The sequence below is a fragment of the Malus domestica genome, chromosome 14 (genome assembly GCF_042453785.1).
Source record: "Malus domestica chromosome 14, GDT2T_hap1".
NCBI classification, from domain to species: domain Eukaryota; kingdom Viridiplantae; phylum Streptophyta; class Magnoliopsida; order Rosales; family Rosaceae; genus Malus; species Malus domestica.
Window position 1 is genome coordinate 5,090,017 of NC_091674.1, and position 10,017 is coordinate 5,100,033.

The following is a 10,017-nucleotide window of genomic DNA, read 5'->3' on the forward strand; positions in this document are numbered from 1 at the left end:
TAATGAGATGACTTCTACCAACAAAGACTAAAAAATCCTTATCGGCCGAGTGTTGGATAGGTAATCAGTCGGCCTCGACGCAGTGCTGTTTATCCAAATTGAAGGTGCTCTTCGATCGGCTGATGCTACGGCTCCAGTGCTGTTTATCCAAACTGAAGATGTGTTAGCGAAAAAGGAAAACAAAAATCTCAAGGTTGTTGAGAGGTTTCGAGTAGAGCGAGAGTTTGCGCAGGGCAGTTTGTGTGTTCAATTGGAGGGCCTTGAATGATACACTCCCTTCTATATATATAGCAGCGAACCTATTCCTGGCCGAACCAGGGATGTACCCGGACTAAAACTCCCAAATCTGATCTGATTAGGGTTCGGCCAATCCTAGTTCTAATAGGTTTCTGAACCAAACTCTATAATGAAACAGATTCACTCCCAAATTCCCAATGCCTTCAACCCTGGAACCTTGTTATACCAAGACTCAACTTCTTCACTCTTATCCAAATCAATCATTCCTGCAATAGGACTCGGCTGACCTGATTGGCCGCTTATGACAACCTGGACCGCCTATAGTATTTCCGGAAAAGCATTGGACCGAACACAAACCTAAACCTAAGCTCGGCCCAATAATATCATTTTGGGCTCAAACAGTATCACATGTCAGTGTGCTTGATGGAGAAAAATCTTGGATACAACCGTTTCACTATCTTCCTCTCCTTTATCTTTTCATTAGTTGATCACTAATGCGATGAGAGAGACTCACTCTTGTTATACCACATGGAATGGTTATATATTAGTCTACAACTTAACCCTGTCTTTCACCCATTGTAACTCATGAATTAGTAGTATCATGTCGCAGTGTTTCAGTACCATGCAATTTCTTCCTGTGCTTTGTGCATCTACTCCAATTCCAACCCCGATACTCCTTTTCTATATGAACTCTTCCATCCCAGTTCGAGACGAATACAGAGTTAGCTATGTTTCTGATGTCTTCTTTCTGATTCGTTTTGTCTTTGTAACACTGTTCCTACTCCTACACACATTAGAACTGTCTTTGTAGGTTTGTACTAGAGTTGACATCCAAAACTTATGTACTAATATACTCGTACTGATATTTATGTACCAATACATTTGTATCAAAACTTACGTATTGATACTTCCGTACCTATGAGTTTTTTTTTTTAAATAAATTGTTTTTGTATTGGTGTTGACTTTTTTTAATTATAAGAATTTTAATTTTGAATAAAATTTTCTCTTTTAATATGATTGGAGCATAAAAAATACATTAATTATGGAATGGTAGAGAGTTTCGGATGGTAAATTTATAAATAATAGATATGCTATAATTGATACTTGAATTAGATTTCGATACCATTCACGTTAAAATTTTAAAAAAAAAATCCTATTTAAACCCTAAAATTCAAAAGCCCTAAAATTTATTTTTCTAAATACTAAACTACTTTTTCTATGAACTCTTCCATCCCAGTCCGAGACAGATACGGAATTTGCTAGTCCTACTCCTACACGTATTTGGATTGTCTTTGTAAGTTTTGTAAATATTAACGCCCAGCCTCGTTCTCATTATTCAGTCCAGTTCTCACAACACCCTCTTTATTCTCTCTTAACTTCACGTATATATCGATCTTCGCAGTGTCTGCAATTTATACTCTCTGTCCTATCTTCACCATGCCTGCAACTACAACCTCAGACTGCGAGAATCCGCCCTCCTTAGCCATGTCTGCAACTGAAAGATCTCCGCCAGCGTGCAACAAAATCTGTGCCGCCCGCACTATGTTTATGGTTTTTTCTGCTATGATTGGGCTCGTGTTGTGGTTCACCATAAAAAGTACATCGGGGTACAACAAATGCCCCGACTTCACCATCAACGGTGCTTATCTCAGCCAATTCAGTTATACCGAAGGCAATCTTACTCTCTCGTACAACCTCGCCCTCAACATCACCCTCACAAACCCTAAGAAGAAAATCTTCCACGCGTTGATTGACGTCGAAGTCAGTGCATACTATCAAGACAAGAGAATTGGTCAGGTGACTATGGTGGATCGGTCGATGTCGACATCCAAGAAGATAACCGTTTTTCAGAATGTAGTGGTTCGAGGGCACGACATGTTGTTTGAGGAATTTGTGACCCTTGCAGCTGATCTTTACAGTATCAACGTGGTCATTACTTTCCAGGACAAGAACCGTACAAAGTCAACCGATCTTACTGAATCTAAAATATTATGGCTACCCATACCCACTAGTACAAAAACATGTTTGCACGACGTAGCACATTTCGTCGTGCAAAGTATGTTTGCGTGACGCTAACACACAAGGCGTCGCGCAAGTGGTCTTTGCGCGACAGTACTTTGCGCGACGAAGGAGTGCATCGCGCAAAACAGTTTTGCGCGACGTAGTTGTACCTTCGTCGTGCAAAACGGTTTTGCGTGACGCACTCCTTCGTCGCTCAAAGACCACTTGCGCGACGTCTTATGCGTTGTGCAAGAGTTTGGCACCAAACCAAGCTTGTTTTACCACTTTTTTTCATCTTTGCGCGACGCCTAGATTCGTTGCGCAAAGTCAACACGAAAATATACCTTTTTGTCTTTCTTTTCAGTTTTCAGTGTTCTAACACAAGTCAAAAACTCCATAGCTCACCTGCAAACCTCCATAGCCGCCTGATCACACTCAGGTGATTTAAAAACCTCTATGTCATCCATTTTTTTATATATGATTGTATTGAAATTTTGGTTAATATTACCCAATATATTGAAAAATTTGATCTTTTTTGTTCTTATCATGCATATATGATTGAGGGTAAATACCCAATATATTGAAAATTTTGATCTCCTATTGATGATGGCAGTGTAGCACAAAGGGACTCCTTCTCTAATGTGAGGGTAAATACTCAGTTTAGTGATCCCCCTGTTGTTGCACCTGCACTAGAAACTCTAATGTATTATCTGAAGGCCAAATTAATGACTCTATCCTGAGAATTGAGAGGAAACACAAGGTATACTTGTTCAGTTAACTTTAGTATATTAGTATATTAGTATATTTTCTCAACCAAGGACTTAACCAGTTGCACCTTGTAGAGTGAAGAAGTGAGAATCGCTAAAGATGTTGAAGCTCATGAGTTGCGGATCCGCAAGGAGCTGGAGAAACAAGAAATTCTGAGGAGAAAGGTTCTATTTTTAAGTCCTAAACAATTGTTTCTGAAGCATAGCAATTAATATGCTGATATTTTGATTTTTCTGTTTATAGAATGAGGAAGGAAATGGAAAAACAAGAGTGAGAGACGAAAAGAAAAGAGAGGTTGATGCGTGAGAGGCAACGCAAGGAAGAGAGATTAAAACATGAGCAAAAACTTAAAATTGAACGAAGGGACAACTTTTCATTTTATAGCCTAATACAATCATACATGTCTTTTGCGAATCTACCAACAATGGAAATTAAAATGACGTTTACTTCAAATCATCATAAATTAAATTGACTTGAAAAAGTCTTGAAAATTAACGTGATTGCAAATAATGGGCTCTTTTGAGTTTGCGTAACCCAATTAAACAAAAAACAATAGCATGACATACTTAAGGCCCTGCAACACATAATGCACAGAAACAAATAAAACTAAGCAACCACTAAACAGCTAAAAGCTTATTCACAAAAGGCACAAATAATAATGGGTATAAATCTACCCAGTCATAGCCTGTGCGGGATTTAAGGGTATCAAAGTTTGTCGTCCTTTAGGCCTTCGCATCTTCACCAACAAGAAAATCACACATATGACACATATTAGTGTCCCTCAAGAAAATCTACCCGTCGAATACCATTACATGAACAAACAATCTGAATCAAATGAAATGATCACTGGACTACTGATAAATCAAAACTGACATTATAAAATAGCTGTCTAGTTCGATATATGAAACAAGAAGGGTCGACAAACAGGACATTCTTTGGAAATTTATGAACAATCCTTTTATCTTTACAGATTATAACATATCATATCATGCCCTCTATGAAGATTTACTGAATCTATTAATGGTGCAAAGGAGCTTTTAATCCTCATGGATAGGAAATTTTTAAAATTACCATAAAAAAATAAAAGCAAAAGCAATATTTTAAGGAAGATTGTAAAGATCTAAAATTTCGGTCAAGAGTTTGGTTTTCATTTTAACCTATTTTCTATAGCTATATAATTTCCCCTTATCACATATGAACACCAATTTTTGAGCAACTTCTATTGTGTACCTTTGCCTGCGTGCTATGCCCTTTTCCGGTCACGTTGGAGTTTTTTGGGATTGAATTTGTAATTGATCTTTATTAATTTTATCTATTTTATTTAGCTTTAGTAATTATTGTGATTTAATTTATTTGTATGCACAAATTTTTGTACATCACGTACAAAATTGTTTTGTGTTGTAGGAAATTAATACTACTTAACTTTGTACAGTTTTTTCAAGAAAAGCTTAGTTTCCCGTTTGAGAATTAGTTGAATTTCGTGTATGGATGTGAAAGCATGACTGCGGTTCAATTAATTCTTGAATTGTCCCATTTTATGGACAATTTGGGAATGCATAGTTATGTGTTGTAGTTTGCGGTTCACGAATTAGGTTTCGATAGTGGAAATTTTGGTAACATATCCTGCTGTTCTTCGAGTACACGGTGGATATTATGTATCTACAGCGTGCACTTGAAGAACTGTAAGGAGATGCTGCCGAAATTAGCCCATGTCGAAATTTAATCCATTGGAATCGTAAATTACGACACACAACTGTGCATTCTTGAATGGGATAAGGCCCTTACCGGAGGAATAAGGTGACAATACAGTAGTTGAAGTTGTTGTAACTCTTGTACTTTTATTGGGATTGCAGACAAAATGGATAGACAGTGGATACATAATCATAATAGATGTGATGTTGAGTACTTGGATGGAATAGATAAGTTCACTGAATTCGCAACTAGACACAACCCAGGTTCAACTCATATCCGATGTCCATGTAGAAGGTGTAACAACTCAATGTGGGAGACATTTGAAAATGTTCGATTTCATTTAGTAAGAAATGGGATGATGGAGACCTATACTACTTGGTATCATCATGGAGAACGATTAGACCAAGCTTCGTCTTCATACGTGACACAAGTGGAGACTGTTGAATCTAATGTGGATCCTAGTGAATAAGTTATGAATATTATAAATGACGTTTATCCATACGCCTCGAGCAACACCAATCAGGAAGGGGGAGATGACGGTCGTCCAACCATGGACAGTGAGGAATTTAAAAACTATGAAAAACTATTGAAAAATGCCAAGCAAGAATTATATCCGGGTTGCGAGAACTTTTCGGTGCTCTCAGCAATTGTGGAGTTAATGCATGGCAAGATCAAGTTTCGTTTGTCAAACAAGTGTTTTGATTACTTTTTGAGAGTTATCAAGAGGATGCTTCCAAAGGAGAATTGTTTACCTGAAGATCAAAAAAATGCCCAAAAAGTGTTGAAGGGTCTCGGATTGGGGTATGAAAAAATTCATGCATGTGTAAATAATTGTATATTGTTTTATAAGGAGAACAAACAGTTGGATAAATGCCCTATCTGCAATGAGCCGAGGTTTAAAATGACATCACAGAATAGAAAGACCAAGATTCCACAAAAAGTAATGCGTTATCTTCCATTGAAGCCTAGGTTGCAACGATTGTACATGTCGATGCATACGGCAACCGACATGAGATGGCATAAAGAAAGACGAGTAAATGACGATGTTATGAGGCATCCTGCAGATGGAGAGGCATGGAAAGAATTCGATCGGATGTACCCTGATTTTGCAGTTGACCCACGCAACGTCAGATTGGGACTTGCCATCGACGGATTTAATCCGTTTGGGGTTTTAAACCAAAACCACAGCACTTGGCCGGTCGTCGTGTTTCCTTATAATCTGCCGCCTTGGAAGTGCATGAAAAAAGAATACATGATGTTGACTCTAATAATGAGCGAAGATCTAGGAAAGTCCATTGATGTTTATTTGCGGCCGTTGGTTGATGAACTAAAAGATTTATGGGAAAACGGTGTTCGTACATACGATAAGTATACTGGGCAAATGTTCACCATGCGAGCGGCAGTGATGTGGACAGTAAACGATTTTCCCGCATATGCAATGGTTTCTGGGTGGATGACTAAGGGTTATTTGGCATGTCCAATATGCAAGGAGAATGTAACATCGTCTTGGCATGCGAGAAAAGTTTGTTATCTTGGTCATCGTAGATGGCTCCCTTGGGACAACGAGTGGCGTTAGAATGATAAAGTCTTCCACGGCACAAAAGAGACTCGGCTAAGACCAAGAGAATGGTCTGGAGATGAGATTTTGGATCAGTTAAATCGTTTGGAATTTGGTCATTTCGGCAAAGGGGTCAGTACGCCCAGACCAACTACACATCTAAACTAGACACACAAGAGTATGTTATTTGAGCTCCCGTACTGGTCAAAGTTAAAATTGAGACACAACCTAGATGTTATGCATATTGAGAAAAATGTGTTTGATACTTTGGTTGGGACAATTCTAGACATTGAAGGAAAAACGAAGGACACGATCGAAGCTCGCCTCGATTTGGAACGAATGGGCATTAGGTCATCCTTGTGGATGCAGAGAGTCGGTGGTACATTGAAGAAAGGCCATCCTTTTTTTACAGTTAAGCCGAATGGGAAGAAAGAGTTTTTCAACTTTATTTCTTCTGTAAAGTTTCTAGATGGGTATGCTTTCAATATCTCACGTTGCGTAAACGTGAAGGGGTGTAAATTTTCAAATATGAAGAGTCATGATTGTCATGTGATACTTCAACGCCTTCTTCCGGTTGATATTCGACACTTATTGCCTCTTGATGTGGTGAAACCAATCATGTTGTTGTCGAGATTTTTTTCGCAGTTGACAGCAAGGTGTTTACGAAAGTCGAATGTTAAACAATTGCAGGACAACATTGTGAACGTCTTATGCAAATTCAAACAGATATTTCCCCCAACTTTCTTTACAAGTATGATTCACTTGCCAGATGAGGCATTGCTTGCAGGACCAGTGAACTGTTGCTGGCCAGATAGCTCGGGAGTCAAAGACACTTCTCCACCATTCTGGTTCGAAGCCCTTTTCGTATAGGCTTGAGGAACGACGTCAGGTAATACTATATTAACTTTGAAATTTTATACAATTTATTTATTATTATTAATAAAATTTTCTTAATGTTTTTTTTCTTTAGGAGGGTTCTAAGTTCCCAGAGATCGACATGTTCAAGGACATTTACGTTCGACCTGGTAATGAAATCGCTGAGCAGTTTTATGTAAGTATATGTAATTATTATTATTCTTATATGTATGAATCGTTCAAATATTATTTATATTTTGTTATTAAACATTATATGTTTTTTCTTTATTATTACAGGATACTATGGTGGAAAAGAGCACTGTTGTTCTCTAAGAAGCAGCATTGCAGCTTCCCCCGGAGACTTCGATCGAGGACGTCATGGTACCAGAGGATGTAAGTTTTCAGATCATGACTGAAGTCCTGGATCAGAACCTTGGTCGTCGTCATGGCCAGGTTGTTCGGGGTATGGGGAAATCACGGGTTCGTGAGACGGTTGCCTCTTCTTCCAGATTGAACACATCATTGATGGATGAAGTGACAACCTTAAGAGGTAAGCTTGCGATCCAGGAAGAGCAGATGAGGGCCCAGGGCGAGCAGATGAAGGAGCAGATGAGGGCCCAGGGAGAGCAGATGAAAGCGCAGCTGAGGGTCCAGAGCGAGGAGGTGAGGACCTATGTTGAGACGGTGAGAGACCTTGTACGAGCTATACAGACGGCCGGCCTACAAGTCTCGCTACCAGCACCTCATCTTGATCCACCTTTGACCTCAGAGCCACCTCACCCTCCCGATACTCAGTAGCTTGATGTTTTAAACTTAGTTCACGTGTACTTTTTTCTTTTTTGTTTGGACGTCTTGTATGTATACATTTTTATATATTTTATAATTAAATACTTTTGCTTGGTTAATTAATTACTCTTTACAATTTAATTACAATATTTATCAAAAATTTCAAAAAAAAATTAGTTTTGACCAAAACATTAAAAAAAAAAAAAAAAAAGGGTTTGCGTGACGTAGGTCGCGTCACGCAAGGCAAGCTTTGCGTGACGCAGGACCTACGTCGAGCAAAGCGGCCTTGTGCGACGCAAAGCCTACGTCGTGCAAAGTTGCCTTGCGCGACGCAGGACCTACGTCGTGCAAAGTTGCCTTGCGCGACTCAGGGCCTACGTTGTGCAAAGTTGCCTTGTGCGACGCAGGACCTACGTCGAGCAAAGTGACCTTGCGCGATGCAGGACCTACGTCGTGCAAAGTTGCCTTGCGTGACGCAGGTTATACCTTGGTCAAGCAAACTCTCAAATATCCCGCCAAAATCTTGTAAATCAGGTTTGCTTTACTTCTTAAATATCTGATAAACTTTATTTTTCAATATGTTTAACCACACTATACCCGAAGAAATCTTGTTTGATATCCTTGCAACATTGCCGGTCTAATCTCTTTTGAGGTTTAGATGCGTTTGTAAATCTTGGAAATTTTTAATTAGCAGTTCTATTTTCAAAAATGCCCATCTCAAAAAAAACGTCCCGGAAAATTCTTGTGAGTATCTACTCATCCAGACAGACAAAAAAAATTGTTTGTCACTGTTTGATGCTGAAACATTGTCCAAGTGTTTGGATATAGAGCTTCATGAGAACAAATTAGGTTTCAGATTCTTTGTGCATGGTTCGTGCAATGGATTGGTTTGTATCTCTGGTTGTAATTTCTTTAGTTTGAATAGTCCTATAAACTTGTGGAATCCATCAATCAGAAAAATCAAGAGGCTTCCTAATGGCTGCATTCGGCAATTAATAAATTTCGTTAATCTTGGTTTCGGGTTTCACAGTGGCGAAAACGACTATAAGGTTGTGAGGCTTGTTGGGGCTTCACTTCCATGCGAGAATGTCATCTTTGAAGTTGAGGTTTACAGTCTTAGATCAAATGCTTGGAGAAGAATAACTACGATGCCTTCTTTTTCAGATAATGCCGTTTTTTGGGAATCCAGATGTACCTTCTTGGATGGAGTTGTGTATTGGATTATAAAAGAGCATTCTTGCACTTCAATCCTTGCTTTCGATTTGGGCAGTGAGGTTTCTCGAAAGATTATGTTTCCTGAAATAGTACAAAATCAAATGCGTATTGGAGTGTTTGAAAAATCACTTTCTTTGTTCCATACAAGAACTGGTCTTGCTGTGATGGATTCGTATGTTGACATATGGGTTCTGGAAGTGGATGCTTGGAAAATGATCCGGACGATTTATTTGCCTAGTAGTACTGGATTTGTAGCCTGGCCATTGGGAATTAGAACAAATCTTGGCAAAGTTCACATGATTCAGGATAGTTGGGACCCTAAGTTTGTTTTATATGATCCAGAGTCACACCAAGTTAAAGTTACTGGAATCAGAACGAAGTCAATTTACTTTCCCTATGTTGATGCTTATTGCCAGAGTTTAGTTTTACTCGACTGATGGTCGATCTAATTTTAAGTCCTGAGTCATGAGTTGTGTTTTGGGTGATTGGAGATGTTTTTAGTTAGTAGAATATTGTCTTCAAACACTATTTTTTTTTCCTACAATTATGTACGAGCGTTTGGGGGTTATATAATAATTAGTTAGATGTTTAAATCAAGAGTTAAATGAATTTCATGTTGCCGATGCACTGATATATGATTTTTATGTTCAATCACTTCAAAAACCAGAGGCGTGATGTTGTGGAAAGTTGGAGTTAAAAAATGATCATATTTTTTTCTTGTAAGAAAACTAAAATGATGATCATCTATCATGTGTCATGTAAATTCTCAATTTTGTTTATTTTGAAGCGCTTTATGCCGAATCAAATAAATCCAGCGGACTATGAACGTTCTCAAACTGATCATAACTTAATCTTACACACATCTGGGTCTGTAAACCTAATGTGGTTGTTTGATGTCTGTTAAT

The 10,017-nt window shown here is 38.5% G+C and overlaps 1 pseudogene; it reads left to right on the plus strand.

Moving 5' to 3' along the window:
- The first annotated feature begins 8,475 nt into the window (after positions 1 to 8,475).
- On the plus strand, positions 8,476 to 9,549 carry LOC114821151 (F-box protein CPR1-like; annotated as a pseudogene).
- The last annotated feature ends 468 nt before the right edge of the window (positions 9,550 to 10,017 follow it).